Source organism: Sebastes fasciatus, chromosome 2, assembly GCF_043250625.1.
Source record: "Sebastes fasciatus isolate fSebFas1 chromosome 2, fSebFas1.pri, whole genome shotgun sequence".
NCBI classification, from domain to species: Eukaryota; Metazoa; Chordata; class Actinopteri; order Perciformes; family Sebastidae; genus Sebastes; species Sebastes fasciatus.
Window position 1 is genome coordinate 38,663,869 of NC_133796.1, and position 26,372 is coordinate 38,690,240.

The 26,372-nt window shown below is 40.2% G+C and overlaps 1 protein-coding gene across 2 annotated transcripts in view; it reads left to right on the plus strand.

Moving 5' to 3' along the window:
- The first annotated feature begins 201 nt into the window (after window positions 1-201).
- ubap1lb (ubiquitin associated protein 1-like b) overlaps window positions 202-26,372 on the plus strand; it is a 424,774-nt gene continuing 398,603 nt past the window's right edge. Inside the window, exon 1 of one of the 2 annotated variants that reach the window (XM_074623242.1) lies at window positions 202-287. The gene's annotated coding sequence lies outside the window, so the exon portion shown is untranslated. The remainder of the gene's footprint in view (window positions 288-26,372) is intronic. The other variant, XM_074623265.1, reaches the window with a different exon arrangement.

Sequence of the window (26,372 nt, forward strand, 5' to 3'; positions counted from 1 at the left end):
TCCATAATAACCTTTCAGTATATTGTAATTCAAGTGTTCTGAGAGATAACTAGACTTCTGCACCTCCTCATGGCTCTGTTTCTAGCCCGTGACGGGAGACTTTGACTGATCACAGTTTTCATTTCATTGAGAGAGCGTTCCTATTGGCTGTGCTCCGGTCATGTGACCGGTACTTGGCGTTCCTTCACCAGATTTCATGGTGGCGTCACAAACTTTCTCATTTTACAGCTAAACCGTGCACTACAAGATGATTCTGAAAACATTTGAGGTGAGATATAGGCATTAACGTAACAGAATATTGATTCATATTTTGATGTAGTTTGACCGTTTGGTCGGAGTCTGCGAGTGATTGACAGCTGGCTCTCATAGACAGCAGATGGACAGCAGACACCTGATCAGCTCTGACTGCTTATTTTCCTCCGGTCTGTGAAATCTTGCAGATGCCGTTAGGAGCACCGGAGGACACAGAGGCACATGATTTTTTTCAGGTTACCTGTTTCATGTACTACTGTCACGATATAGCGACCGTTTTATAAAAATAACTTTTTTCAATCATATTTGCTCCAATCTCACCTACTTCATCTTTAATGACTGGAACAACTTGACACACAGTGCTGAGCAGCATCTCAAATTAATCTTCAGGTTCCCTGCTTTCAGATGATGTACACCACTTCTATGTGACATCTACTGCTGAGTGTTTTCCCCCCTGAACATCTCTTACCCCTTTAAAATAGAGGGCGGAATGGTAAAGGGTTAACACCGAAGAGCGATGCACAGCGGTTCCAATTTACTGTCGCAGCTCACTAAATCTAATACAACAGTAATGTAGATCGCATGAGCTATAAATACAGTCCCGCAAAGTAAGAATGTGTAGCTGTGCACGTTATTCCTTAATCACACAAGATGGTATCGCTTCATGCTGATTATTTAATGGCAGAGCTGACAGGATCTATTATTAAATCACTCTGGATTTATACCTTTTATTCATCAAAAAACTTTAAATTCTAAACTTCATTGTTGTAGTCTGTCAATTCAATGAGGTCAGAGTTTACAATAAAATTGCAACTAACCTACTGATGACTGAAAAAAATGCTATAAATCCTCAATACAAGGCTGGACTCTGAGGGCTTGGCTGCATCCACTCAGCCACTTAATGCTTTTTAAGAGATTATTTCCTGCTGCTAAACTGTTGCTGTCACATTAGATAAACGAATGGCACCTGCAGGTGTTCCCATTTCTGTGTCTGTCTCTGACCTGCATTAGGGAGAGAGACAGGAGGATTGTGGAAAAAAAGCTACAGGATCAGGGTAGTGCTAACTTTACATGACATTGTTAAATGTTATTTTATTCTTCATGCATACAGAATCTTCCTGAACCCCCTATTGTTTCTTTTTAGACGCGCCCCTATAATCTTCGGGACAGGCTAATGCATTCATATCTTCCAGCAGATAAAAAAGGTACTTGGCTGACCAAGCCGTTTGGCACCTTTTAAATGCATGCATTGCCCTCACTGTGAAAATGTGATGAAAACTAAATATTTTGCAAACATTAACTCAGATAAAACCTAAAAAACAAAGAGATTTCATTAACTGTTACACCACCTTTGTCATATACCGCTTGTTTTGTCCATGTGAGGAGGGCTTTTTCTACATAGGCGGCACAAAAAGACACCTGAGATCGCCTCGCCGAGCATAAATATGCCATCGGAGTCAGGAATCGCGACTACTCCATGGCTAGACGCTTTAGTGAGTATCACGGTGCTCATGATTCTTAGTTTCGCATAGAGTGCATCGAACATATTAAACCGCTGGTTGGGGGGGGGAGACAGGTTACAAAAACTTTACCAGAGGGAGACACTTTTTGGAACCATCGACTGGATGCCTTAAAGGCCCCATATTATAAAAGTGAGATTTTCATGTTTTTTTTATTATAAAGCAGATTTAAGTCCTATATAAATACTGTGAAAGTACCGAAATGCTCTATCCACAGGGAAATACACGCAGCCCGTATTCAGAAACTCTGCATTTAAAACAAGCTGTCAGGATTTCTGTCCATTTGTGATGTCACAAATATACAATATTTAGACCCTTTACACAGATTTAAACGTAAACATTCTAAATGTGTCCCAGTTTATTCTTGGATGCAGTGTATATGACATCAGCTGACAGGAAGTACACATGGACCCAAGCTGTTGCCTAGCAACGCAATTCTGTTGCAATTTCGTCGCATTTCCGTCGAAATGTTCTAAAACGGAGCGTTTAAGACGGAGGGTTAATACAGGCATGTTCAGGCCAACAGTATTAGGAAAATAAAGTGTTTTTTTAACATTACAGCATGTAAACATGTTCTAGTAGAAACACAAAATACAAGTATGAACCTGAAAATGAGGATGATATGGGACCTTTAAAGTATTCTGGTTTTAATGAGGATATTGACTTTACATGCAACTTTCTGTGAGTAATAAAAAATAATGAAAAATATTCCATATATTTTTCTTTTTCTGTATAGACTCCCATTGTTATCCTTACAGCCTCTGTTGTAAAGTAGGAGTAGTTTCATTAATAAGGACATAAATTACTTTCCCTGACGAAGAAATACAGTGGTCGAAACATGTTGGCTTTTTAAATGATTTAGCCACTACAATAAAGGCTTTTTAATTTATTCTCTTCCTCGTTGCTACTTTTTCTTGATATTTTGGAGTGCCTGGATTGCCTTCCTGTTTATCCTGATTTTTTTCCCCTCGTTTTCCAAGAGCACCCGACACGTTTTACCTTACGACTGAACACACCGAGCAACCAGTTATCTTTCTTTCCAATTACTGTACTATATACTATGATTGTGTGATACAGCACAGATGTGTGTATATGCATTGTTAACATAATTAGAAAATAATGTACCATTTCATTAAATAAATGTTAGAGACTGCGACAAGAGGGATTTTTATGTGATTATTAGATGCTTTTGTTTTGTTATCATTACATTATTATTACATTACATTTTGACATAGCCCGAGGCTGGCTTATCTTGACAGGTTTACCTTAGAGGTTTTAATCATTGCTTATTAACGCATACAGCCGTCGGGCCATGATCACATTAAGTTAATTGGGGAGAGATAATTGCAATAAGAATATTTCACTGACTGAAATACCACTGAAGAGCAGAAATAAAGAAATGGTTTATATTGAAAACAAATAGTAGGGAGCTTATATTATTAATAATAATGTTAGATTTGTGTTTTTTTTATGTATCGTGTCACTGAACAAAACGTGACATTTCACACTGCCTTGTGAAATGACTTGAATACTACAAAAACAACTCGAGCATTTTCTGATCTGCCAAGTTTAGATAAAGATACAACTTTGTTACGGTTAGGCTCATGATAATGGTTCACCCGTATGTGAGCAGAGGTCTTAAGTGTAAACCATCCACCTCAACCTCCTACTTTAATTTTTTTGTGAGTTTTGTGTCACGCCACGTCCACCTTTGCCGTTGAGTGAGAACGGTCATTATTTGCATTGCAAGAGGTCGCTTGTTAGGAAACTTAGGAACTTAACAAAGCTGTTGGTTTTCGAGTGAGGACAAATAAGAGATAAAATACAAACATTCAGGTTTAGCTCATATTTGAACAGTTAATTGACAGTCATGAAAAGCAACTACTTGAGTAATTCCCTTACTCCCGAACATTTGATTTAACACTACAGAGGTTTCAAAAATGATATATATATATAGTACAGCTATAGTAACTAGTTACATTGCAGATCAAGACTTCACATAAAAAGCAAATGAATGGCTTATAAAATGTGAATTGTCATGAACTACACACCAGTTTAGAAAGTACTGACCAGCTCTGACATTACTGCACCCATGAAAAGTTGAGGGATAACATTCAAAAAAATCCTCATATACATTGTGTGTCTGTGTAACAAACACCTGCATCAGAGGTGTTCAGTTATACTATTTGGTTATTAGAAATTAATCAACACATGCCAGCCAATCAGAATCAAGAATTCTCAGTTGCCATGCTATAATGAATGTTAACGTGTCAGTATAAATCCTATAAGAAAATATTTTTTAAACAAGCCATTCTACGTAAAGGTTCTCTATACGATATCCAGAGCATTAATATGGCATTAAACAACTATTGTCTATGTAAAGACATAGAGCAGTAATGTCTACCTGAGCAGAGAATGAAGTCACCAGTGATGGGAATTACGGCTCTTTTTAGTGAGCCAGATTATTTGGCTCAGCTCACCAAGAAGAGCCGTCTCTTTCGGCTCCCAAACGGCTCTTTGTTTTACCATTTCTGCCTTTTATAATTCAGCAAAATTTAGCGATATTTTGACCTATGATTAGTATGTGTGCACATATGTCACTTAAATTATTCAATATAATTATTCTAAACCTTATAATTTCCAGAATACCATGATTTTACATGTTGCTTCGTTTCCGCGCACCACACTCCTCTTTCTCTTTCTCTCCTCCTCTCCCTCCTGCTCTGTACCTGTAGACCGTCAGCGTGCCGCGCGCCCGCGCCCCCGCCCCTCCCTGCTTGATGGTATGATCCTTGTCTGTCATCACCTGATTGGTCGCACGGACGTCAATAACACAACATTCAGCCAAAGTCAGTGCATGCAGTGCCCGTGGCGCGGAGAGGATCATCCTATCATTCTGCCTTGAATAAATAAAAAAATAAATAATAATAATAATATTGTAATATTCACGTCTCGGCGACACAAAACGTGACACTGACACGCTTCCTTCAGGTGGACAGACGGGTCTATTACATGCTTTGCCATGAGACTGGGCTTCCCTCTGTGCGTGTTGTAATTCAAGCTTCTCTGTGCTTTGTTGACATAGCCGGCCGTGTGTGCCTTTTAGTGCATGTGAGTGTTCACCACTGGATGGGTCAAGGCTGCCGCTCTGCACTGCTCTCACATGGTGGTTACAGCCGATAAGGCCGTCCAGACCTGGCTCTGTCAGCAGTCGTTGTTAGCCCCGTTGGCTGCAAGCCGCCAGCTTAGCCGTTTCACATTTATCACCTTTAATGAGAACTTCTACTTGGTAGCAATTTGAATGCTAGTATTTGTATACTTTATCCAATACTTATTGCTTTGTGTGATATTCATTTGTCTATAAATACTGTATATTTTTCAGGGAAAGATTTAGTGATGATTTCTCAGATTCCTGGTTGCTTCCACGTTTGGATTTATTCCCATTATCCCTCTAAATCCTCTGTATCAGTTCAGACCCAGTGATGCCAGTTCATCCTACACCAAAATCTGAAGAGCACTTTGAATAGCGACTTAACCACAGAAGTCATGTACAGGGCGGAGGAGTCCTCAAATCACCCGGGGGGGACTGGAGGGATTAAAAATTCATCATGTTTTGTAGTCATTTGTTTTTCACAAAGCCTTCGACTTGAACAGGTCCTCAGACATTTTTTATACACTAGCTCTGTTAAAACACATCAATACATACTGACACAACAAGAGTTTATCATTTTCCAGAAAACAACACCTTTTCACTCAGAGACTGTACGTAGAAGGAGTCGGGTGAGTCATCTGCTGTTGTCATAATGTTGTTCTCAGTTGTCAGCATTACTCAGAAGCACAAAATATTGTAGTTCAGTGCCTCTGCTGTTTTAATTTACACGTGTCTGAGGGTTTCCAAGGCCTGACTGAGATCAGCATATTTCCTCAGCCTCCGCAGAATAAACAGAGCACTTGCGGTGGCGTTTTGTTCTTTGACTCTGATGTGGTTTTTCATTAGACAGACAAGACTTATGCCTCTGTTGCTCTACTACCGATTATGGTGTGAAAACATGACACTGTGAACTCTCCCCTGCGTGGTTTGAGCTGAGCGTTATCGCCGACAGATTAGTATTCTCTCATAAGAGTCAGAAAGGCAGAAATTAGACTCCCACCAGGTTCCCACTGCGGTTAAGATTTGGGACCATGCATGGATGACATGAGCAATCAGGGGCAGTTTGAGTTGTGGATTTTTGACAAGGTCCCATCAGCACCCTGCTGTGAGAAGGTCAATGCCTGCAGCTGGAACTGTTACATTTAATCTAGTCATATAAACATCACGCCTGATCCAAAATGTACATGATTTTCAGCCAGTTGAATGGATTATGATGTTAATGTAGAATATGTACAGTGACTGATATTTGGCATGTAGGCTCTAACATCGTCACATGCACAAGCACAGCAAACTCAGCACAGCAAGGAATTCCCAATTAGGGCTGACCGATAAGCCGTAGTTTCGTTTCACAAAAAACCCACAAAGATGCCGGTGAAAGAAAGAAACAAAGAGAGCCTACGGGGATTTATGTTTGAGTAGCCAGGGAGAAATACCTGCCATTGCTGTCACCAGTGGCCTTTTATCTCCATCCAAACCCCAAAAAACTACACCCACGATCTCTAAGTTAACGATGTAACTTTAGCTAGCTTGCACGCTTTTATTTATAGCCTATTATGCTCAATTTTGCTCACAACAGCTAGGGGAAAGTGGGCATAATAGTTGCCAATGGTAGATACATATTAAGTTACTATGTAACTGCAACATGATGAGAACCTTTTTTTTTTCATTCTCTTATGTTAGGCATATTATATAGCCCATGGCGGTGAACTTCCTTGGCTCCATGTTGCCACGGATTTGTAAATCAGCCAGCACTGCTGCACATCTACATCAACCCCTGCATGCAAAGCACCACTGTACAAAACGTTGTGATGCTGGCCTAGAGGCAAGAGGAAGCATGTCAATGACAGGGCATGAATTGTCCCTGCAATCTTACTGGCGCCTAAACTACAGTGAGAAGATGCTGGAGCGATGTCCTTGTCCTTGTCCAGAGACAAACACCCCTGTACCAGCACAAGATTGAAGACTACTTCAAAAATTGCACAATTAATGGTGATATCCAGATAAATGTTAATTACCTCAATCTTTAAAGCCTCCCTCCAGTGTATTTTGGCATTTCTGTGATATTTCATATATATTTGAGTCATTTCCTGACTAAGTTGATTAACCACATTGTTATAAATAACTTAATTTTGTGCTCATAGTAAAAAAAAAAAAGGAAAGTTGTCGCTAAAATGGGATAATATGACGTATAACTATAGTAGAAGCTGCAGGTCAAAGGTCATCCTCCAAGCTGCAGGCGCAATAATAACGTTACTGTCGTCTGCGACATAATGACAGAGGAGAAAGATGAGACCGTTGGGAATATCGACATTTTCCTCAGACATATTACAGAATTACCAAGAAAAACAATATACGACTGAAATTACAATATATTAACTTATTATGCACCGAAAAATTTGCTTGGTAACTGTTCTGCTAAATGTTGCCGAAGAACTACATTAATTGGCGGAAGAGAAATTATTTTTTATCAATAATTTTATTTAGTTTTTTGTGTGTGTATTTTATGAAACCTTGCCAGGTATATGTCGTAACCGTTTTATAAAAGCAAGAAGCCACTCGAGGCTCCGCATCGTGCCTAACAGCGCCCCTTAGCTGTATATCACAGCCTCTCGTGGCTCACTGCTTACACCTTTACTCGCTGAAATGCGATGCAAATGTTTTACATCATTTTTCAGTTAACCTGGAATTGAACAGAATGAAGTACCTCTTAGAGATCAAGGACACACAGCCGTGTTATTTTCTTAGCTGTCTTCCTCCCAAAGATGTATGGTGATTAAAATCTATAAAAACACGGTGAAAGTAATAAACCAAACCCAAAAGCTCTTAAAATAGTCAACTGCTTGATATTTCCTCCTCTCTGTGCTGTATATTTTGCTTTACTGCGCACATAAGGTGTTCTCTGCTGCTCTCTGCTCTGTGGGCCATACCAGGAAAATGGAGGATGGCCTACATTTTACAGCTAATCCTAATGACATTCTCATGGCTGCCAGTCATGCACCTCTCTCTCGCACTCTCTCTCTTATTGAAAGTGCCCCTCAGCCCGTATAGTGAGAGTAACACATCAATAGGAATACAATTTTGCTCAGTTACTAAGCCCAGGAGCCCAAGAGTGGTTCATTTCCTCTAGCCTTGAAAAACCTTGAAAGTCTATGGATTTGAGAAAAATAAAGGCCACCTCCAAAGTTTTTTTTTTTTTTTTTTTTAAATGAATGGATAGCCTAAAAACAATGGAGACTATACTTGCACAGACATTCATGGTCCCCAGAGGACTTCCAAATTCCATCTCAATCCTCACACACAATCCTGTCAAGCTTGCAAACTTTGCACACATTCGCTGCCCCGTTCTTCATTAGTCACATTAGTCTCTCTTTTCATTGGCTACCCTGACACACCCTCACCTGGCTGGCTCATTTGTCGGAATTGTTATTGTAGATTAATTAAGGCTGTCAATCAATAAAATCGCGTGATTGTTCATAGTTAATAGTGATTAATCACAAATTAATCACGTTTTATCTGTTCAAAATGCACAAAGCGCCTGGGTCAGTCCTTCATGCTGGTAGCCATCAGGCTCCACAACCAAGGCTGACCCCCATATGAGAACTATTAGGACTTTAATGGTGATATGTTTGCTCCATTGTGAAATATGTAATAAAAAAGAATAATTATTTATTATGTAGCGTTTCCCCTGGACTTGAGGGGGCGTTCACGTTAATTTTCCAAGTGGGGAACTAATTTTTCCGATTATTCCGACACCACATGAATGTGGCACAAAGCCTATGGCAATTTACACTGCATGAATTAGTCTAGCAGCTGTCTGACTTTCCCATAGCTCCTCTGCTCTTACTATGTTTTTGTCACGGCATTTCCCAACAGAACACCACAGTTGACTTTCAGCCTGCATGCACGTTTTTACAGCCTAACATAGTTGAAACAGAGCAGCTAATACTGGTATGTATTGATTTGTGTACATAGACACGAATTTTGATTTTTTTTTTTTCGTGATGGTCAGCACAAAATCAATTCATATGTAATCTGTGTAATTGTGAACTGGAGAGTATAAAGAGCGGTGAACGCTGTGTAGGAAGGAGGTCAGGGTGGATGTGTGGGTCAAGAAAACACAGGACTTTCGCCCAGGAGACCGGTGATTGTGTCCCATGTGAAACCACAAGTCAAAGTTGAGTTATTTATCACGTAACTTCCCTACTTAAATTACAGCACTCCCAGAGTTATTTTAACACAAACCACAATCTTTTCCCAAACCTACCTAAGTAGTTTTTGTCACATAACTTCCATACTTAAGTTACGCCACCCTTGGTGTTATTTTAACCAAAACCACAATCTTTTCCTAAGCCTAACTAAGTAATTTTATTTTTGAAAAGACTTGAGCGGAAATTGACATGTGCGCCAAGTGTTGCTGGACATTCGTAGGAAAACGCACGTAAAATACGTTGTTGAAAGTCGTGCTGAGCGTCACGAGAAAAAAGGGAAATTACACGAATCAAATAGATTACATTTTGTAAAAATGTACATTTTTTTCACAAACTGTCATTGGACTGTGTTGATATAATACATTATTACATGGCGTTGTTGAATACTTGATTCTGATTGGTTGATCACGGTGTTCTACATTCTGCTATTTCTTGATAGCAGACCGGTACTATGTATAGTAGACCGTTGCTATGGGCGCAGTTCTGATGTCGAACTCTGGCGAACCATTTATGTGTCAAATTATTGATTTATTAAGTAAGTAGCCTTGTAATAAGCAGGATAATATACAGCTAGCGGGTCATTGTTGTGAATGAATCCCCTTCGGGGCGATGAGAGACTGCGCTCCGCGTCGGGGTGCGGCATCGCCCTGTTAGGGATTCTTTCACAACAATGACCCCGCTTGCTGTACATTATCCCTTATATATATATATATTACATGTTTCAGTCCTGAGCTGGTTCCTGGTAGAACATAAAAAGCTACTTGGGATGGATAAAAGAGATTCAATTAAAAATGGATCTGCTCTAATGCATCTGTAAATACTTGCAAACCCCATCTTTGGATTTTGTGTTGAAATGCATAAAGGTAAAAAAAAAAATTTCAAATCTCACGACTGTTAAAAAAAATCTGTCTCTTTAGCTTCACGAAACACTTCCAAAACCCTGATAATAGTGTTGATTATGCATTGTGTCATTCACTAAGTTTGATCCTAACTTTTCTATAGGATGTAGAGAGTGAGCAGTGAGGTGCTGTACATGTGTAACAATAGAAGGGAAAACCGAAAAAGTTTTCCAATCAGCAGTTCCGCCAGTCTTTCTTCACTCAATTTCTTCACAAGATGAAAAGACACGGCGCACTTCCCCTCTCTGGCAAACAACTCATTCTGCAGTTTCTCACCCGGACAATCTCAATCTTACCAAACTCTATTACCTACAGGGTTGAGCTATTGCAGAGTCCGGCTAAGAATAGGGCTCAGGGTTCCATTTACATGATACATTTGGTGCTGGGACTTTCTTTATATCTCTGCTTCATATATCCTATATGAAGTCATTGTTGCCTGAAGTAGCTGAACTGAACTGAGCAGTTCGGTCTGACCTGTTTCCACTCAGCTCTCTCTGCCTCCAACAGGCCCCTCTGTAAAGTAAAACCATCCAGACAAACAGCTTTAACTCCAGTTTCTGATTCATAGACCCCATTACTGGACCCCATTCTCTCTCCAATCCCACCGCTCTGGCAGAAAATGGACATTCTCATGTTAGTACTGTATGTGTCCAGCTTGACTGATGGTTTTTATTGTTTCATTTTCAAATTACAGAACCTTTATGGCTTTCAGTAATATCTCAGGATGTTTTATAAGTCAGCTCTGTTATTAGTGTGCTCACTGGGAAGCTTTCTGGTTGCTTCTATTCAATTTTTTCATATATTTTATCATTTTCTAAATATTCAACTTTTTAAAAACTGTTCAAAGTTGACCCTTCATCATCCCTTACTGATAATTCAACAGCTTCTGTGTTTACACCTTTGAACTATTTTTCAGTGCCTATATTTGCACTGTATTCTCTGCTTACATAAAAAAAATACTTCATATTCATACAATGCTTACACTTTAACTGCCAATTCAAAAGCTTCCAGAGCTTAGGCTTCAACTGACACTTTAACTGCCGTCATCACTTACTCTTTAAAGGGGACATATCGTGCTCATTTTCAGGTTCATACTTGTATTTTGGGTTCTACTATAACATGTTTACATGCTGTAATGTTTAAAAAAAACTTTATTTTCCTCATACTGTCTGCTTGAATATACCTGTAATTACCCTGAAACGCTCCTCTCCTCTCCATGTATATTCCATTCTGTTCAATGGAATTGCAACAGAATTGCGTTGCTAGGCAACAGCGTGGGTCCATGTTTACTTCCTGTCAGCTGATGTCATTCACATACAATGCAACAGGAAATAAACTGGGACCCATTTAGAATGTTTACGTTTAAAACTTTGAAATGGTCTAAATATTGTAGATTTGTGACATCACAAATGGAACGAAATCCTGACGGCTTGTTTCAAAAGCTCAGTTTCTGAATACGGGCTGTGGATTTCTCTGTGGATTAAGCATTTTGATATTTTCACAGTATTTACATAGAACTTAAACCTCCTTTATAATATAAAAGCCATGAAAATGTCACTTTTTACAATATGGAACCTTTAAGTGAAAATCTGGTGTTTTTTGACTCACCCATCCGCCCCGACATCCTCCCTATGTGGTGTATGTCCTGGTTCATGATTACATACAAATTGATTTCATAGGATTTATACGAATTACAGTGCATTACCTTTTGTAGGAAAAACAACAAATGGTGTATGAGAACAGCCTGAATGCGTACACCTCAAATGACAATTCATCTGCTGTCAGAGCTTCACTTCAACTGACATTTCACCAACTTTCAGTGTTTATTTCATTATTATTAGTCCAGTAAATTCTTGAAATTTACATCACAGTTTAATTTTTTTTGGGGGGGGGGGGGGGGGTTATCGGATGTGAAAAAATCCCCAGCTTCGTCGTCTTATCAAAATGAATCACAGTATTAAACAAATGATGAACATCCAAATCATTATCAATACTATTTCATGTTTTATATTCTACAATGTTGACTCCTTTCAGTTTCAGTGTAGCCTTGATAAAGTACTCCTTTAATAGACAGTAGTACATGAAACAGGTAAGCTGAAAAAAATCATGTGTCTCTGTGTCCTCTGGTGCTCCTAACGGCATCTGCAGGGTTTCACAGACCGGAGGAAAACAAGCAGTAAGAGCTGATCTGAGGTCTGCTGTCCAGCTGCTGTCTATGAGAGCCAGCTGTTAATCACTCGCAAACTCCGACCAAACGGTCAAACTAGGCAGCGCTGATCAAATATGAATCAATATTCTGTTACGTTAATGCCTATTTCTCTCCTCAGATGTTTTCAGAATCATCTTGTAGTGTACTGTTCAGCTGTAAAATGAGAAAGTTTGTGACGCCGCCGCCATTGCGAAATCTAGTGAAGGAATGCCAAGTTCTGGTCACATGACCGGAGCACAGCCAATAGGAACGCTCTCTCAATGAAATGACCTGTGATTGGTCAAAGTCTCCCGTCCCGAGCTAGAGTTTCTAAAGCCTGAAAACAGAGCCATGACGAGGTGCAGAAGTCTAGTTATCTCTCAGAACACTTGAATTACAATACGCTGAAAGGTTATTATTGAATTTTTGCCCAATGATGCCCAAAAATATACTGCCCACTGAAGCTTTATTACAGTCTGCAACTGTAACAAAAAATATTTTAAATCAGAATAAAATGCAGTTCTACCCTTTTCCAATAGTCAAAAAAATAATTGCAATCATGTATCAGACTGTCAAAACAAAATTAAAATTATAAATAATAGACCCGACAGCAAAATTAACAAAAGAAAAAAACAAAACAAATTTAATTGCATGAAATTAACTACTCCCCAAAGTCTGCATGTGAGAATTATGAAAGTGAAAGAAAGATTGAGAGAAATTGGAAAATAAATGAGATTAGGTGAAGGCATGCTTCTGAATGTGTTTAGATGCTGTTTGCTGATCACACTTCGGTGTGTGAGGGAGCTAATTAGGCCAGCTGTGTTTGGAAGAGCCATCGATTGTCCGGGCACATCAGACTTATTTTAGAGTCCGACTGTGGCTTCTGTCCCTGAAGATCTGTGAGGCAAAGACCCAGCCACAGACCGGGGACGGGAAGCTCAAACTGTTTCTGTCCTTGACCTGGAAATATCTGAAGGCCCAGTGTTTCTATCAGGTTGAGAATGTAGGCGCTACATCTGCTTAGTTGTATTGAAACTAAATCAAACATTAGTCTTAATAGAAATCTGCTGTGTCCCTATCTGCAACAACAGCTCGCAACCACAAGGTGAAGAAAGTCTGGTGTGCTATTTCTGCTTTCTTGAAGCATAATAAGACTGGAAAATAGCATTTCATTTATTCAGCTATGACTATTCAAAGCTGGCTTAGACTCCAACAGCAACTCTATGTAACTTGCATAGTTGCAATTATAACAGGAAATAATGAATTGCAGCTTTACCGTCATTTGTAGAATATTGTTATGATAACAAATCGTGACAAAATTTGTATTCCCTACAAAATGTTTCCCCTGCAGTGAACTATTACTTTTTTGTAGAGTTTTTGCTAATGCTAGAGGGCATAGAGTGCTCCAGGGATGACATATTTTTGTAGGCCAACCAGGAAGTTAGCATCGCCCTGGTCCCCTCGACAAAAAGCCAATGGGATTTTTCCATCGGGTTTTGGATTATTGCAGAAAATAATCTCTGTGGCAAATAAACGTTAATGGTACTTACACGTGTTGTTCAGCAAGATAATCCTCACAAATGAAAACACACTTTTATGATTTTTGAAGCGTAAACAGAGTGTATAGAAGCAAAGAGACGAAACAGCCGCCATTGTGGACTGAAACGCTTATTATATTTATCATGTGTTATTGTTCAACACAAGCCATTTCGGTAGAATATGACAATAGAATATGCCATTTTTTTTTTACATTTGCGTGGCAATTTTTAGGCGGTAGTTTTACTGACGTCCGGTAGTTGCTTTCAGTCCAAAATGGCGAAAGCGTAGCTTTACTGCTGGGCGCTGATGTTGCAATGGAACGACCAACTGACTTTCGCTTCTTGGCAAAATATGTTATTTGGTGTAAATATGATCGCCAGAAGTAAAAAGCTAACTTTTATTTCTGGGTTTTAGGACTTATTCCCGTAGCACTTTATTACAAGCTGTATAGATTGTACAACATTAGCGACAGATTGTAAACCCTCTGGGACAAACTTTGGATTTTACTTAAAGGCTCCTTAGAATATATTGCCCCCCATCTGAGTATCTCCACCTTCGGCTTAGGAACTAAATTTGCAAAGGTGCACCATATTTTTCTCTCAAGCCAATCAGAGCAGACTGGGCTTTTCTTAGGAGGGGGTCTGAAAGAGACAGGCGCTAAAATGAAGGTTTCAGGCAGAACGTGAATACAGGTATATTCAGACAGAAAGTATGAGAAAAATAATGCGTTTTTTGAGCATTACAGCATGTAAACATGTTCTAGTAGAAACCCAAAATACAAGTATGAACCTGAAAATGAGCACGATATGTCCCCTCTTACATAAATACACTTGACTTGCTCTTGTACGTCTGTTTTGCCACTGTGCAAGTGGACAAAGTAGCACAGAGGGAACTACACCTATAAGTGATAATAACTAGATTACTTCATAGCCAAATAAGTTGTAGAAGCAACAAATGATTGTGGTTTGAGATAACAATATCAAAAAGCTATCCAAAATGATTTAGTCTTTTCCCAGGCGTGAATTTGAGCTAAAGATTCACCACCGGATGGAAAAAACATTTAAGGAAACAATGATCATTGATATAACATAAGCCTTAATGTGCATTATCCTTTACTTAGTGTAACACTTATAAAGAATCGACAGTAAATGCTACAATGTGAAAATGTGAAATAATATATGGGCTAGCATAGGGCTAGGTTCAACTACCGGAGCACAGTGGAATGTTTAAAGAAGACTCAGAAGCAGGGATTTAAATGCAAAAATATACCGGCTTTAGTAGTATAGAAATATGATAAAAGATTTGACGTCACAAATATGAAAAAAAGGAAAAACTGCAGTATGAAATAGAACATGCAGTATCAAATATCTCAACTCTATCTTGGGTGCACCCTTTAACCTGAATTTTCCGTATTAACCTTAAACTCAAGTATAAGTTTCAAAATTCACATTCACAGTTCAAACACTCATGAAAAACAAAAAATAATATCAAACATTTTACAAACACCATTCACTGAAGGATGATATCCCACTACTCGGCCACTAACAAACAGTTCCAGGAATTAAAAGGTAAGTTCAAGTCGAAGTCCAATAAAAAGGAGTCCCAAAAAAATAGGAACGAGCTCAGAGTTCCATAAATGAGGAAAAATCGAAGTCTGAGGTGTTAAGAGTTCAGAGTTCCAGGGCATGGGAAAGTGTGTGGGAAAGAGGGGGAATTGTTTGATAGGGCTGAGTGTCAGGGTGTTTGCAGATACTGGGCCTACCACACCGCAGAGTGCAGCAGGATCTCTTAGGTCTCTCCTCTCTAGATCTAGGTGGGATAGCTCGCCATCTACATCACTGGAAGGTCCAAGGCACAAAACAACCCAAAAGAAAAAACCTGACCTGTCAACAGACAGGGTCAGAGAAATATCATGAGTATCAATTATCTATCTATTTTGTCTGTAGTTACATCATTAAATTTGCATTGACACAAACTTTAAATGAAACAATTATATTTTTGTACTTGCCCTTTAACAAGGCAAGTTATAGATCAAAACAGTTTAGCTGCCATAGAAATCAGCAAAAAGTTACATAAAGTGCAAAATAAAATGACTTCCATTCATGGAATAACCTTGTAAATAAACAGCTTGTACAAATAATTCAGTACAATGACTCCATTAATGCAAAATAAAATGAAGTCCCTCATTGAAATGAAATGATCATGCTCACCGATTTCTGTGCTGAGAAGGCTGGACGAGCACGAAACGACAGCGTAAAACCACGTGTCTACATAAACATACAGTATAGCTAATGAGGCTAATGTAACTTCAATGCCTTTAAATCAGATAAATTAGCTTTCATTGTGGATGAAATTACAATGAAATAACTGGTTAATGGACCGTTTGTATTACCTGGCTTCTTGAAGCAGGAAACAAGGGAACGTTTTCAGCAGGGAAAGTCACGGGGATGTCCGCACTTCCAAGCTAGCGCGAGCAGTTAGCGCGCGGCTAATTAGCAGCTAACAACAGCAAACGAGTTTACTAACTCACTTGTATTTACTCTCAACTACCGACCACTGCCGTTTTATAGTCTCCAGTAAAACCCGTTTTAGTTGTAGCTCCTAGTTGTCTTCTGTTTCTCTCCTTATTTCTTTAACTTTTATATCAACACACTGTCACGCTCTCCGTCTCTCTGCATCTTGCGCTGGAAAACACTCACGCACTTGCTACCTGAGGGGAGCAGGTGGGCGGGACTAGTCGCCACAGCGGGTTGCTGGTTGGCTGAGATAACAGGTTCACAACTGTATTCATTGGATAGCAACCACAACTTGACACTTCACACTAGCTTAGTTATTTTTGTTTGAGTGACATTACAGAAGCACAGTAATTCATAATATGAGTGTTTTTCTTTCTTTTTAATGTAACCCATTATATCATGTGGGTTACATTAGCAAGAACATCTGCAGGGTTTCTCTTTTAAGAGTCATAAGGAAGAATTGGATGGGGGTACTAAACTGCACCAGAAATCATTGCAGATCATTCATTGTGCCCTCTGACAAGTGAACAGAGGACAAAGTTAGATTTTAAAAAGATTTACTCTTTGGGGCAGAGCCGGAGTAGAGCAATCATTTACAGTTTGAAGTGTAAAGTGGAACATGTGCGATGGTATCAATCCTGCTGTACCAGAATGTCCTGATAGTTGCCCCGTTTCCCTACAACATTGCAGATCGCACGGACACATTTGCTTTCTGACAGTCGGGGTAAAAAGGGCCTAAAGTTTTGCCGAAGTTAAGTTGAGTCATGACTTTTCTCCTTCGCTGTGTACCTCTCGCTCTTACTGCTGGAGACAATCCAACACTGAAATTGTATGGAAGGCACTTTGCAAATTGCATTGATCTTTCCCTGGACCTGCCTCCCACCTGCCGCCCATCCTAATGTGCGGCTCGTTCTCTGGCAGTGTGCACTGAGATAGGCGATGACAGCCTGAGATAGCACTGCTCAGACACAAAAAAAAACTGGTCAAACATGCATACAAAACACACACCTTGCACATATGCTTAGGGATGTTCCTGTATCTGAATATGAATAATATTATTTATTTCAAAGTCATAATTAAAGTCTGCTGAAAATCACTTGCTTTGATTTCATCTAACAAATAACAGTATGAAGTAGCAGGCTGTTGACTGTTGGATATGTGTTTTTATGGATGCACAAATTTATCGGCCGATATTCACCTTGTTGACAGCTTTCGGCAAATAAGATGACATTCGCCGATGGCAGTGGCCGATGTTCATCTGTTGTGTTGCATCAGTTTTGCGCCGGCTAAATGTTGTGTTAGTTATTTGCAAGCCGGTTTCGCACAACAGTAACCAGCTGCTGATTCGGAGAAGAAGCCACTGGCCAGAAGCGACTCTGGCATGACGACAGGTGAATTTCACAATATGGTGCATTTGCAGTGTTTTTCATTTTCCTATCTGTGTGAATGATATGCTTAAAGGCGAAAACACGGACAACACCCAGACCGGACAACGCCGTGGTAGCAACCACAATCAATCACAAGGTAGCCACGCCCTAAAGCATCCCATGCTTTATGGTCTATTTGACTCTAAATGGGACCATAATTTACTAAATGAACTTCATGCTGTATTGAAGAAGACTTGAAACTAGTGATTGAGATCATAAACTCATGTGTAAAATGTTTACTGAGGTAATAAATCAAGTGAGAAGTAGGCTCATTTTTCTCATAGACTTCTATACAATCAGACTTCTTTTTCCAACCAGAGGAGTCGCCCCTTGCTGGCTATTAGAGAGAATGCAAGTTTAAGGCACTTCAGCATTGGCTTCACTTTTCAGAACTGGAGGTTGCTGCCTGGGCTCTAGCTGTAAAGCTGTCTGGAAGCTGCTTGAGATCCTCCTGGATCAACCTTTTTCATATACAGTTCACATTCTATGTATAATTTTGTCATATGGATTGTTTATATTGTAGTTTTATTATGTTTGTATATTCTGTACACACAACATCTATTGCAGGTCTATCTATCCAGGGAGACGGAAATCCTTCCTCAGTTGCTCTTCCTGAGGTTTCTTCCATTTTTTCCCCTGTTCAAATATTTTTCCTTATTCGAAGCGAGGGTCGTAAAGGAGAGAGGTTGTCGTATGCTGTACTGATTGTAAAGCATAAGCGGAAGTTAGGTACTGTAGTATAGACTCTGTGAAATTCTACTAGGGCTGGAGCTCGCAGATGGACGAGACACAAAACACAGGGTTTTCACCAAGGAGACCGGAGTTAGCATCCCATGTGAAACCAACAGCATGTAATTGTTTTTTTGTTCGTAGTTATTCATAGCCAAAACATAATGTTTTTCCCTGAACTTAACTGAATGTTGTTTGTTTTTTTGCCTAAACCTTAAGAAGTTGTAGTTTTGTTGCATAAAGCTATAGAAGCCTTTTTGTTTGTGTGTAAAATGTGACGTTGCAATACAGTTTTACAACATGTTAGAACTTGTTGCTTTTAAGTTTCACTTTCATTTTTACAACATAGTAGGTGGAGCAGGTCCCTATTGACCCACATCTATGGTGTTTATAGCATAGCCATAACTGATAATGCCTATTTAAAGGTACTGTTTGTAACTTCTTACACTTACACTCTTATAAATCATTGCGGGTCGGTGTTCCATGCGCGCTCACGTGTGGCTACGCTGTTCCAACACGAACTACACGGAAGCACCAAAACCGCAAAGTTATATCTAGTGAAGCCCATCTTCAAAACAGTGTCTACTCTTCCTGCTTCGACCCCCCCGACCGCGGTCAGAAGACACAGGGGAGACGATGCTGTGTTCGCTCCGCTGCCTGCCTGCTTGCCTTCACTCACACACCGTGTCCGTTCTCACCTGCTAGCTCGCTCCACCTCTCACATGCATATGCGCACACTACACACTGCAGAACCAAAACCAAAACTCTGGTCTTGCTCCTGTGCCTTCTGACAGCGGTCAGGAGGCTGAAGCAGGAAACACAGTATCAGCATCGATTCATTGAGAGACCTTCGTCTGGTCAGCCAACATTACTGCCAAGCAGGTGAAATATAGAGTGATATTGTGTTTTAGCTGACGTGTGTGGCTTCAATGTGTTGATCAATGCTCGTTCATGTCTATGTAGAGCGAGCACAAGCGCGAGCGCGAACAACAGGACGCTGACTTTCGTTGACTTAACGGCCACAGGTGTCGCTGTTAACAAGTAATTTCTGATTCTTACATAGAGTCCCTTTAATGGCCTGATAACAGTTGAATGGGGTGCACCTTTCAGTATACTATTTGAGTAAACTCAGACCAGAGGCTGCTATAGAGAGAATTTATTTGCAATAAAGGCTGCAAATAAAAAGTTTCCCGTCTCAATAAATGCAACTACAAATAGTGATGGCCATGTTGTCTTTTTTAATTTCGTAATCTCGAAATAACAACCTACTGTACATTTTCTTCTGTCATGTCTGTACATGACTATAACTGCTTTCTGGTGACCATTAGATAAGAGATGTGTAAGATTCTGGTGCGGTAATTACCTGTAATCTATGTTCACCTTAAGAACTAATTGCAGATGACTGAGATCATATCAGTCCACACAGGAAAATGAAAGGAACATCACAGAGATTTTTCATCTTCTTACAGCTCTAGTGGCCTATAACAACTGTTATCTGCTGTCAGATGTAAGCAGTGACACAACCAGCAGAGATTCCCCCCAAGTCCCCCGGCGATTACAAATATTCTCCCACGGATCTGATGGAAATCTCTTCTTTGAGCTGAGTGCAATGACATTCAGATAGCAGATAGTGTGCATTCAAAATCAAAGCCTTTAAAAGCCTGAAACACGAAGCCGTTGATTTTCCTGCAGTGTGCGAGGCGAGCGGTGCAGAAGACAGAGTGCAGGTTGTTTGTCTGTCACGCTGTTTGTGCTCAGCGAGATTCAGCATGTTGTCTTGTTTACTGTTATTTACAACGTAATCATGGTTGTTAGGGTAACTCAGACAAGCAGAGAAGGTTTTACTGCGCTTTTAACAAAGTCCCAATAAAGTGGAGTTGGTTCCGTGGAGTTAATTGCCAGGGGAACTGCACCAGTGTACCTGACTCCTAATGACTGTCCTTAGGCTCCACGGGGCCCCTAACGTGGAGCCATCGAGTGTTATTGACCGTCCCAGTTCCTTCGGCTCGAACCGACGATGACGGTCACGCTGCAGCAGCACTCGGCGCTGTCACTCCTCTCCATCACCTCTCCTTTCCTTCAGATATACACAGCCTCAAGCCTGAACGCACAATCGCACCACACGCACACCCCGCTGCACATGCAATACAATCAATGCTGCTATCGGTGTGTTCTCTCCACAAACCATCACTTAAAATAACACCGGCCCGTCTCCTTGACACATGAAGAAAAAGAGAAGATGTTGTTGAGGCAGAGGGATGCTGCTGTGTGGAGAGGCAGAGGAGTTTGGCAGAAAAAAAGAGGTGAGGTGGGGGGGGTTGAGGCCTCAATAAAATCAATTACCATCATCGCCATGTGCCAGGCGGTGATAAATAAGCAGCAGGGCATGGCGTGGACAGCCGCCAGGGTGGATCTGATGGTGTGAGTACAGATGGCATTCTCACACCAGCACTGCCCACTGGCATATTGCAGCGTGCGCGTGAGAGAGTGTGTGTGTGTGTGTGTGTGTGTGTGTGTGTGGCTCGGAGACAAAAGAGGGCGCGCAGATGGACCGAAAAGCCGAGACGGATGCTTACATGCTTCCCGGTGGCCCGCACAGGCCCAAAAATGCATTGTTTGTTGGATAAAAGGATGCAGGTTTTTTGCAGGTGAAGAGGAAAACCTTTTACTCGTACTCCTCCACGCTCCTGCATGACGCACCATCAGTATTCAAGCTTCATATTAAATCAGCACTAATGCATTTCCCTCCTAATGAGATGAGTTTATCGAGTCCTAAAGCAATCTTTGCACTAATAAGCTGTTTACAAGCAAATCAATTACGGAAGAAAAAAGGACACGCGTAGTCGGTGTGCAGAGACACTATCAAATCGCAGCGGACGATTGTGAACATTTGAATAATCACAGGACTCAGCGGTGATTTTTCAAGGGCATATTTGTTGTCATAATTAACTCAGTCAAGCTCAATGAGTGTGGTGAGGGGTTTTATAAGATAAATCATAACTTCTTAATTTGAAATGCTGAATATTTTTTTGCAGGACGAAGTGTGTATTAAAACTGCAGTGGGTAGAAATGGAGCAAATATGATTAAAAAAAAGTTATTTTTATAAAACGGTCACTATATCCTGACAGTAGTGCACGAGACAGGTAACCTGAAAAAAATGTCTCTGAGCAGCTCCGACCAAACGGTCAAACTAGGCGGCGCTGATCAAATATGAATTAATATTTTGGTACATTAATGCCTATTTCTCACCTCAAATGTTTTCAGAAACATCTTGTAGTGCACTATTTACTTGTAAAATTCGAAAGTTTGTGACCCGGCAGCCATGCTGAGATCAGTTGAGAAAATACCAAGCGCCGCCCACCAGCCGGAGCACAGCCAATAGGAACGCTCTCTCTCTGAAATGACATGTGATAGATTTTTTAAAGCCTGAAAACAGAGCCATGAGGAGGTGCAAAAGTCTAGTGTTCTCTTAGAACACTTGAATTACAATATGCTGAAAGGTTATTATGGAATTTTTGCCCAATGATGCCAAAAACATTCTGCCTACTGCAGGTTTAATGGAGACAAGAGCACCAAATGGAGTATAAATGAATTAACCATTTAAAGCATCTCCTAGAAAAAAGGAAATTCTACTCTGCTGCTTGTATTGAATGCATCCTCATTGACAGGCCAATTAAATAAAATAAAGTTTGTCAATTCTTCAAGCAAACTTCTTCCTCCAGAGGCAGTTATAGACTAAACAATCTGCAAGGTTTTGTGTTGCTCGTTCACTGCTGCAGACCTCCCGCCGTCAGGCTCATTATGTTAAACTCTGATGCAGATCCAGCCCTCGCTGATCAATCGCAGCTCTGCGGAGAGACCCACTCTACGTGTCGTATAGAAAAACTGTTTGCTGACTGCTATCGGCTGACTGTCACTGCACTTATCTCAGAGGATATAGATTTCCATCCGATCAGTATAGAATATTTCCTATCGCTGCAAGATAAGTTCTAGAGGCAGGTTCCCAGTAGTAGTGCAGAGGTCCACTGATTTCTCAGGATGTGTGTGTGTGGTTGCATGTTTCAATATAGAGAGGAGGTAAAGGTCATGTTGAGCTTGTGCATAAGATGAGACACTGATTGTACTCAGTTTTAAAACTAAAGTGAAAATACTGGCATCATATGATACTAGAAAACCTAAGGAGCCCATCGGTACCAACCATGTCATACTAGCTTGTCATGAAGGAGGCTAAATAACGCTCCAAACTTATGCAAAATGTTGGTGAGGAAAATCTGGCATGGCCATTTTCAAAGGGGTCCCCTTGGCCTCTGACCTCCAGATCAGTGAATGTAAATGGGTTCTATGGGTACCCGTGAGTCTCCCCTTTACAGATATGCCCACTTTATGATAATCACATGCAGTTTGGGGCAATTAATGGTCAAGTCAGCACACTGACACACTGACAGCTGTTGTTGCCTGTTGGGCTGCAGTTTACCATATTTGTTTTATTATAGTGGGATTTAAGGTTTTAGGAGACACAATGTGAAGCTCTAAATCTCCTCTTGAGATAATTTGATTTTAATCAGAATACTCCTTTGATACAGTGGCTCTTATACATATCTAATTACATTCATATTTTATTCCAATGTGGTACATTTATATGATTCACAAGTGTTGTGTTGTAAAAAATTGCAGAGCACATATCATTATGGCTGATCATTACTGTTCATGGCAACCTGCCCTTTATATTTTGATATTTCTAGTGTACATGCATTGCATGGTTGACCCAGTGTGCGATATACTCTGACAATCAGTTGGGTACTGCCTCATTGTGTTAAAATCTGCAATTATGTCTAAATCAGTTCGGGACCTGACCTGACCCATAGTCAGATACTGACTGACAGAGGTGTTGCTGGTTAGGAGACGCAAGGGCCACACACCGCCCGACATCAAAGAACTAGCGGTGACGAAGGCCACCCGTAGAGTCGCCTCATGATGCCTTTGTCTTGGCCAAAAAGTTGCACTCGAACACACCGCAAAGACTACAGCCGACGGCCAACTACCACGTATGCTCTGCGCCTACGTGCCTTGAAATAACTCTCCTCGCCAGCAAGTGGCGGTAGTCTGTATTTATCAATCAATAAGGGAAACCAGAAGACTGTGGATAAACAAGACGTTGTCATGATATGTACATGACACAAAGCTACGTTTGCCGACGGTGCAGGACACACCAAAAAAACTGGGCCGACGGATGTTCACCGATGGCCCCAAACTGTCCGACCGCTGAGTGTATCAGGGCCTCAAAAGCTTGGGGTGCCGGGGTACCGTAAAGGGGATCAACAACCAGAAATAAACAAATGACAGAAATACAGTTAATAAATCATAATGCAAAGAAACATTCAGATTGCAGATGCAGAAGTGCCCTCCACCTTTTCAGTAGGATATGATCACTTGTGATTCTGCCTGCTCAGACCAACAGAGGTGCATGCTCAGACCTCTCCAAAAGCGTGAATGCCCTCATTAACTATTTCATCTATCTGGCCAGAAGATGTGGAGATACTGCATCTGGACAGACAGCTGGATCCAACATCAACACGATCAGATTCCAGTTCCAAGTTGAGCAGGAATCACTTCAATATGTCAAAGTAGTCATAGGTTATGTGGTTATAATGTGATAATCAGATGGAGAAGACTGTTTGAGTCCAGTGAGTAATCTTCAAAAGCCTCATATATTTATTATGTGGGCCCCTACTAATGAAGTCTCTGAACTCCACTACAAATGTACAATTTTCAGTGTCTACATGCACACATACAGTACACACACCACCACCACATTATGTTTCATAAAATGCAAAATGTGGCTTATTTCAGCCGCCTCGCTCAGTTCGCTCCATTGTATTGTGAGTCCATGCTGTTCTGTGTGCTTCGAGACTGAAAATGTGGAGATTAGCAGCAGGCATTTTCCTCTGGAATAGAGGAGGCAGTTTTTGTGAAAAAGTAATTTCAAGTTTTAAAAAAGTTCCTTAAAATGTCTCTCGCATAATGTGTAAAATATAATGAACTTTCCATCCTAGATCGACGAATGACACTAAAGAAATGGATAGGGAAAGTATAAGATAACTTCTTTTCTGCAATGCTCCCAGGCAGTAAGTGAAAAGGAAAAGCATGAAAAAACGGAAGAAAGTGCGACACAAATTTATACTTTATATTCAAATATCCATTTATCAATTCCTTAACGTTGTGGTTTACATTTATATTTGAAAACACAGCAGCTATTAGTCAAGTCAAGTCAATTTTATCTGTATAGCACAAAATCACAAATTTGCGTCAGGGGGCTTTACAATCTGTACAAGATACGACACCCTCTGTCCTTTACAGTGCGTCCCTCTCATCAGATAAGGAACAACTCCCCACCAAAAAACCCTTTAAGGGTAGTGGGAAAAAAATCAATTCACCTATGTATCGCTCTTTTTATAATTTTGAAATTGATTATTGAATAGTCAATATTGATATATTTGCTTCATTTGCGTCTATGCGGAGGTAGCAGGAAGTTGCTACTTTTATTGTTGTAGTCAGAGTAACGTGACGTCATATCCGTTCCGTATCCATCAATCAAAACAAACCGCAGCGAGCCGAAACGAGAAAGTAGAAAACGTTGGAGGGTCTGCATGGATACGACCTGCACCCTCACATGTTAAACCCAAAGTGGTAAACACTACACATCCATAAAAGTACGGAAACACTTTGGGTTTCACACATTGCAGGAAAAGCAGAGCTAGACGTCATGGCTAAAGCCGCATGCTAACTCTGTCACGTTATCGTATCGCGGTAACATGCGCTCAGGTCGGTCGTCACTCTCATCTCCGTGGTCAAGTGGGCCGACGCTACAACTGCAGAGCACCCATATACTGACATTTATGTTAAATGCATTCAAACAGCCCCGATGGAGCTGATCATGGATGTATAAAGAGAACGGAGCTGACGGGAGAGCTAGAGACCACCTTGGCAAAGTTAGTGGAAGTATACACGTGTTACTACGTCCAGCTTTCAAAATAAGGTGTTAACAAAGGGAACTGTATATATAAAATACATATTATGGAAATAAGATTGATTGATTATATTCACCAGAAGTATAAAACATTACATGTCCCTTATAAATTAAAAAGAAAATACCACCAAATTGGTAGGAAATGTCTTTATTCTTTGATTTTTGTTTTGCTGGAAAAAATTTAATAAATAATTCCTGATAATGACTGATATATTTGACTTCAGGACATCTCTGACTACATACATGCTAAAAATCAAACATTCTTAATGTATCAATTTAGATATTTTCCAAAGTAAAAGTCCCTAGAAGTGTATGATTCAACATTTTCACATGGTATAATGTTAAAAAAGTTTACAAAAATTGCAATAAATCGTAATATCAAATGCAACACATATCGAAACCCAAGTATAGTGATAGTATCGAATGAGGAGATAGGTGTATCGTCTAAAAATTAGATCAAGCATACCAAATTTGGTCCTTGTATCACTATTTGCAGGATTTGACTGAAAAATGTATGTTATCCGTTCCACTGTAACAGCTATTGGTTAAAGTTTCACCTTTTTGAACCAGTATATGCTGCTTTAGCAAATATGCACGCTCAGAAAGCCACCACATGTAGTTTCTAGCTCAGCTAAATCTGCTTTCCAAGCTGATACCAATCTTTGATACCTAAAATGGTATGTTGATCAAAGAGCTGAGCAGCCCATGTATTCCTGCACAAAGTGAATACAAAGTGGCCACAGAGGGAATTGTTTTCTCACAATTTAATGAATTACTTGAGCAGAAAGAAGATCAAACCCAAAGTGACAAGACAAGAATCCAGTTCTTAGAGACCACAGGCCTCGTGTCTTTGATTGTGGTTCTACAGAGAACAGGATGATGGGACAGGACTGATCTAACATGTCCCAGCTGAGG